The sequence below is a fragment of the Macrotis lagotis genome, chromosome X, assembly GCF_037893015.1.
Source record: "Macrotis lagotis isolate mMagLag1 chromosome X, bilby.v1.9.chrom.fasta, whole genome shotgun sequence".
Taxonomy (NCBI): domain Eukaryota; kingdom Metazoa; phylum Chordata; class Mammalia; order Peramelemorphia; family Peramelidae; genus Macrotis; species Macrotis lagotis.
The window spans coordinates 530366334-530373885 of NC_133666.1; the positions used below are offsets into that span (position 1 = coordinate 530366334).

Consider the following 7552-nt stretch of genomic DNA (forward strand, 5'->3'; position numbering starts at 1 on the left):
AGGCATCATCAGAAGCCTGCTACCTGGCAGGCACATTGAGTCATGCTGCAGTTAGAAGACTTAGATCCAGGAAGGACCTTGAAGACCACCTTATCCAGTTCCCTCATTTTATAAGGAAGGAAAGTGAAGTTCTTCAGAGACAAAGAAGGAAAAATATCTAGCACTCATCTTGATCTTTTCATGTGTGGAAGAAATAGCCCCGTTTTTCGACTAAGTTTGACTAAAAATTATGATGAAAATAAACTCAATGTCTAGAGTAGTACTGCTATAAACAAAACAACTTCTAGAGTAGTAACCTTAAACAAATGATCCTTTAAGCTAATCCTGTCCGTCATTTAATTCAAATTCAGGTCTGACAGATTCTCCAAAAAAACTTAGAGGAGAAGATAGAAATGCAGTATGTCGTCGTACAGTGCAGAAGGGGAATAATCTATTTGCTTTAGTCATCTTTCCATGCCAACAATGGTTTCTGTCTCCATTTTTGTAAAATCTCAAAACATAATTCCTACTTCAGCATCTTGATGCTCCTACCATTACTCCCCCAAAGAAAATATTATTTCTTCATCCAGGCAGCCATCTCAATGGCAACAGATGAGACACTTGTTTGCTATTATGACCACTTTGACTTTTGGCAGAGCTGTAATTAGATTAAATGTAGATTGGAAATTCTCATTTTCCCATGTATCCAGAGACTTATCTTTTCTAACAAAATCTGAATTAAACTAAGATAATTCAGTAAGTAACCATCTGATTCCCCATAGATATGAACAAAAAACATACTCACCATGTAAAAAAAAAGGTAGAATATGGTTTTCTTTACTCAGCTTTACTCAATGTTTATGATCTTAAAGTATCATATCAGAAAAATAGCTGTTGTCAAAATGTGTACTGGATCACTTCACATCTGTCAGATTGACTAATATGACAGATAAGGAAAATGTTGGGGGGGGTGAAACTGGGACACTAATACACTGCTAGTGGAGTTGTGAACTGATCCCACCATTCAGGAGAGCAATTTGAAACTAAAACCAAAAGGCTATAAAAATGTGTACTTTTTGATCCAGTAGTACCTCTGCTAGGTCTATATTTCCAAAGATATCCAAAAATAGGGAAAAGGACCTTCATGTACAAAAAAAACATCTATAACTTTTATTTGTGGTAGCTAAAAATTAGAAATCAAAGGGAGACATGTTAATTGGGGAATGACTAAACAAGATATTATATGTGAGGTATATGATAACAAGCAGGATGATTTCAGAAAAAACTGCAACTGTTATGAAATGATTCATTGTGAAATGAATTAAACCAGGAGAATATTGTACACAGTAATAGAAGTATTGTTCCAGGGAATGACTTAGCTATGCTCAACAATACAATGATCCAAGGACTAATGATTTAGTATACTATACTTCTCCAGAAAAAGAACTAATATTGTTTGAATACAAACTGAAGAATGCTATTTTTCACTTTCTTTCATTTTTTTCTTTTATTCAATTCTTCTTGTATAAAATGGCAAATATGGAAATATTATACACAAAAGGAAAGAAAAGAAACTGTATGGAACATAGAGAAGTCATTCAGACCAATCCCTCATCTATTTGGTACAGGATCTTTATCTGATCTCTGTTTCCTCTTTGGACCAGTTCAGCCCTCCTTAGACAGCCTAGCTGTCCCCTCATCTCTCTCTTTCCCTTTCCCTCCTCTCCTTGAGCTCACCACACTGATGGCACACTTTATGAAGATATCTGTAGTTTAATATTCTGTGAACTCAGGTTTAAGAGAGCAGTATAACAAGGATTACCAGTATCTATCACTAAACCCAGCCAGTCTTTCACTTTCACATCTTTTTGTCATTGTAAATATTTATTTCCTTTCTTCTTTGCTTGTTTGCTTCCTTCCCCAGCTTATAATCACAAAAGTATCTTTCTATTTAAAGGACTTTAACTCTCTTTGGTAAGAAGTTGGGGGAGAAGCACCTTTTTGGAAATTAAAATTTTTGATCAGGCAAATAAGTCATAGTGTATTGTGAAAGGATTACTAAGAGTCAGAAGATCTGGGTTTGAATCCTAAGTCTGCTGATTATTACTGATGAGAATCAGGAGCAAAGTCATTTCTTGGGTCTTCAGTTTCCTCATCAGTAAAGTGAGAGAGCTGGATTAAGTAAATTTTAAAGTCTCTGATAATTTTAAAATCCTATGCTCCTGAAATTTTACTATTTGAAAAACAGAAAAAGATCATGTTTACAAGTATATTTTGATGGTAAAGCAGCTTCATATACCATAAGTCCCTAGCCTTTATCTGAGCAGCTACTTTAAATTTCTATGAAGTTGTATTATTAACAGGGTCAGGGGAGGAAGTGAAGGCCATTTAGAGTGTGAGTCATTGGTTTTGGCCTGGCAGGGAAAACAAACAGACATAATTCCTTTTCTAGATTTTTCCTGGACTCCACAGGAGGGGGTGCATGGTGACAGCAATAGACTTTGAGCTCACCTAACTAAGGCTTTGAAGTCTTGTAGTTATGAATGTTATCCTAAGGCAACATAACTACTGGGGAGAAGAGGTATTCATTGAGAATGAACTAATATTAGAAAAGGAAGCTGATTACCCCTCAGTTGTCAAATAAAAGGGACATTGAGGGAAAATGGCAGAATCTGTATCCTATTAGGGGGGGCTGAATATCTCTATCATCTTTCCCAGCTCCAAAATTCTATGATTCTATGATTCCAAAAAGAGTCAAGCACCCAAGAACAGCAATGTATCAAAACCAAAACAGGTCTTGCCTGGTCATAAAGATGTAACAGCTGTGAAGGATGACCAAACAGTGATCACACACACACACCCTTAATGAAATGGATTAATAGAGAATAACCTAAGTCAGTGAATCCATAGCTTCCTAGAAAGACCAGAAGAGAGCAATAAAAGTTGATGTGCAGAAGGTTTGATCCTAGGGGAACTAGATAGGTAACTCCAAGGAAGGTTAAAAGACAGTGTATAATGATACTAGAGGGAGATAACAGCAGAAAAAGAAGCTTCCTTGTGTTTACTTTTATATACACTTTCACTCCCTCTTTGTTGAATATGGGCTTCTGGAGGGTAGGAATTCTTTTTCATTTTTTCTTTATGTCTCCAGCACCTTGCACCTGGAAGGATTTATTTCATAAACACTTACTGAAGGATTCTGTTGGATTCTTTCAAAGAGAGAGAGAAATGGAAGTAAAAGAGAAAACATATTTTTGTTCATTGAAAAATATTTAAAAGCTGATTATTAAACTGAAAGGAATGAACTATAAATAGTCCTCTTCCAACTGCTCCTTTCTTCCCTGACAGAATTATTCTTATTCCCCTTCTCCATCTCTTCCTTCTACCTCATCCCAAAACCACTTAGCAGCAGCATTTTTGCCCTCCTTTCTTGTCTTTTCAGCTATTTCTTCTACCCCTCACCCTTAACTCGAGCTGATTGTCATAGAAAATAGTAACATACATTTTGTGGTAGGAGCACTATCCCAAGGCCTTGCTTGTCCCACTCAGGCTAGGCTAATTTCTGTAAAAGGCATTGAGACTGTCCTCAGGATTTAATTGGTTCAGGGAACCAAAGGTTTTGCTGTTGTAGCTTTCTGTTGTCCAAGCTGCAAAAGCCAGGGCACTAGTAAGTCACCTGGCTCTTGACTGGCAGTGGACAAAAGGAAGCTGTGCTAGCTCAGCTGAACTGATGCTATATTCTTTCACTACTCTGAATATCCTTCCCCTACTGTGGTTAAGTAAACCTCCTTTTGTTAACTCAGCTTTTGTTAACTATCAGTTGTTGTATAAGTATCTCATTTTGTTCTTGTATTGAAACTGAGATACCAGATTAATCTGAATCAGGCCTTTCCTAGTACATTCGAAATTGTATGGTCTAGATAACTCTGCCATCACATTCCACAACCCTAGCACCAGCCTCATCTTCTCACTCTCCGAAGAGCCTCCAGTGTCCTACTCCTCAGACCACCCCCAATTCCTCAGACCCTGTTTCTTCTCCTCTCTCTGGTTCCTTGATCCCTTACATACTTAGAGTTATTGTCATCCAGAATCCAAAATTCTTTCTTGTTCCTTCATCCTAGATCTCTCATCTCTTACCCCAGAGCCTCCATCTCTTTCCTTGACATACAACTCCTAAACTTATCTAGCCCCCATTCCAGTTTGTCATTCTCTGACCCTGGGGAACTACTGCCCAACAAATAAATGAAGGATGATATCCACTTACATTTCCCAGTCTGTGGAAAGGCAAGAAATGAACCCAATAACCCAAATGAAGTTGGGTTTTTTTTTTGGCATTTGAAAACATTAGGCATAGTATCTGAAGTCTCCAACTGCAATCTTTTAATAATGTTTGGTTTTATCTTAGAATAGGAAAGGAAAGAAAGAATTTTTTAAAAGTAGCTTCTACCTGTTAAGGATGGATAAAATAGACATGAAATTTTTATTTCACATTTTATGTCAGTCTACTTATTGATAGTGATTATAAAAGTTATTCATTTCATGTTAGGCTAGTGCCATGGTATTCTAATTCCCTGAGAAACAGTTGGTCACTTAGATTTTTATTGCTGATTGACTCAGCCTAAGATGCTGACAAAGTATAATTCAATAGAATTTCTACACAGAAGATGCTACACTTAATTTTTCATAATTCAAAGAGGAGTCACAGAAGACTTTGTTATTTAAGAGTAGCACAAGACTATCACCTTCTCACTGAGCTTCTGAGATTAAGTATTGATCCTGCAATTGCACTAGCTGTAAAACGTGGGGCTGTCCAAGGGTACATCACTCCAAGTTCATACAAAAAATGAGATTGTACTTTTAAGATAGAGGCTAAAGTCCTAAAAAACAAAAGCATCATGTATTTTTCAGATTTTGCTTACAAATATCTATTTAAATTATCAAGGATTTATAGAAACATTTTTCATAGGATTTCTGCACATTTCCACATGAGTTCCCATTAGTGTGGTGGTGTTAACTTAAGCCAGGTCAAAGTATATAACACAGGACTCTTAGCTCTTCCAATCCTAAAATAATCAATTACTAATGTTTTTATAATTCATTGAAACTTATCGCACTTCATCCAGAGGACTATGGACAGGATCTCAAATTGTACTTGAAAGGAGTATGGTACCTTCTTCCCTTACCTTCTTGTTAATATATTCATAGTCTCAAGGTTAGAAAAGATTTCAGACCTTCTAGTCCAACCTGTATCTAAATCCTTTCCACAATATCTTCCCAAAATGGCTATCTGGTTTTTGCTTGAAGACCTCTGGTCTTGGAAAGCCTATCTCCTCTGGAGGTACTTTTGAACAGCTCCAGTCATTAAGAAAGTTTACTTCCTGTGTAAATCTTTTTCCTAGCACTTTCTACCCATTGTGCCTAGTTCTATCCTCTAGGACCAAACAGAATAAGTCCTTCAAGTGACTGTCCATCACAAATCAGACACTGATTATCTCCCCTAAATCTTTTCCTTATGAGGGCTGATATCCTCAGTTCTTTCAGTCATTCTCATGGTATGTCTGAAACCCTGTTACTTTCTTGGTTGTCTAAATATTCTCTGACTAAATCAATTTCCTTCCAAAAATGAGTCATCCAGATCTGAAAACCATATTCCAGATGTAAGCAGGTCAGCAGGAGTATCACCTGCTTCATTCTTGAAGCCCATTTTCTGAGGTCTAGCCACATCTTTCCCCATCTTGTATTTTTGAAGTTGATTTTTTTGAATTTAATTTTCCCTCACTTTTCTAGCCTGTTAAGTTGTTTGTTGTCCAATGTGTTAATTGTCTTTTAAAGCTGTGGTGCCCACACATTTGGAGTTTTTTTTGTTTGCTTTATTTTTTGTCTTTTTAGTTTTTACAAAGCAACGGGGTTAAGTGATTTGCCCAAGGTCACACAGCTAGGCAATTATTATGTGTCTGAGATCAGATTTGAACTCAGGTCCTCCTGACTCCAGGGCTGGTACTCAATCCACTGCACCACCTAGCTGCCCCATGCCTACACATTTGATAGGTATGCCTTCGTGCCTTCATCCTATCAGTTAATAAAACATTTTAAGAAATCTGTTATGTACCAGTTACTGTGTTATTTGGGAACTGGGAATACAAAAAAAGGCAAAAGATAATCCTTGTCCATGTGAAGCTAACAAACTAATAGGGGAGTCAACAGACAAATAATTATATACAAACAAGCTATTTACAGGATAAATAGGAAATATCAATGGGAGAAAAGACACTAGAATTAAGAGGTATCAGGAAAAGCTTCTTATAGAAAGTGGAATTTTATCTGGAATTTGAAGAAAGCTAAGTGAACCTGGAAACAGATGAGAAGGGAGAGCAGTCCATACTTAGGGAACAGTCACAGAACATGCCCTGAGTCTTTTTTTCAAGGAACAGCAAAGAGGCCAGTATCATTAGTTTAGAGAATATGTGGTGGGTTATAGTATGTAAAAAGACTAAAAAGGGGTGTGGAAGAGGCAGGTTAGAGACATTCATTATAAGGGGCTTTGAATGTCAAATAGACATTTTCTATTTGATCCTGAAGGTGATAGGGAGCCACTGACAGGAACAGGAAAATCATTTTGACAGTTGAGTGGAGGATGATCTGTTATGGTTAAAAAATATTAAACGGGGCAGCTCGGTAGCACCGTGGATAGAGCACTAGCCCTGGAGTAGGGAGGATCTGGGTTCAAAGCCAGCCTCAGACACTTAATAATTACCTAGCTGTGTGACCTTGCGCAAGTCACTTAACCCCGTTGCCTTGCAAAAAAACTTAAAAACAAAAAAATATTAAACAGTTGGTTATCCTCACCAAGATGTCTCATTGGTAACTTAAAATCACAAAACCATTTAAACCACCCAGGGTCAGGCATAGATCCTTGGAATCCTATACCTTCCATATTAACAGTGAACAATTAACAATTAGTTATGGTCTAGTCATTCAGCTAGTTTCAAATATATATAAATCTCTTCTAGCCTGAAACTCAAAGACTTTATAAAAAAAAAAACTTTGCTGAAATCTAGATAAACTGAATCTACAGCATTACTATAAGTCTAACCATTTTTTAATCTTAACAAAAATGGAAATGAAGTTAATCTGTCATGGCTTGTCCTTGATCAGTCCATGCTGGTTCTGTAATCACTGCTTCCTTTGCTAGTTGTTCTTACTAGTCCTTGTTTTAATAATACATTCTATAACTATTCCAGGAACCAAAATCAGGTTCCACACTTGTAGTGTCCCAATAATTCTGTCTACCACTTTTTTTTTTATCAGGACCTAGTGACTTGAACTCATTCAAAAGAGGGAATTGGTCTCTTATTACATTTTGTTTTAATATCCTATCATTGGGGGCAGCTAGGTGGCACAGTTAATAGAGCACCAGCCCTGGAGTCAGGAGGACCTGAGTTCAAATATGACCTCAGACATTTAATAATTGCCTAGTTGTGTGACCTTGGGCAAGACACTTAACCCCATTGCCTTAAATAAATTTTTAAAAATTTTAAAAATATCCTAAGAGTAATCTCTTTTCTCCTTGCAG

At 36.9% G+C, this 7552-nt stretch overlaps 1 protein-coding gene across 5 annotated transcripts in view; it reads left to right on the top strand.

Annotated features, from left to right (window-relative positions):
• The window catches only part of LYRM4 (LYR motif containing 4), a 228113-nt gene that overhangs the window by 190527 nt on the left and 30034 nt on the right, over positions 1-7552 (top strand). The window lies entirely within an intron of this gene.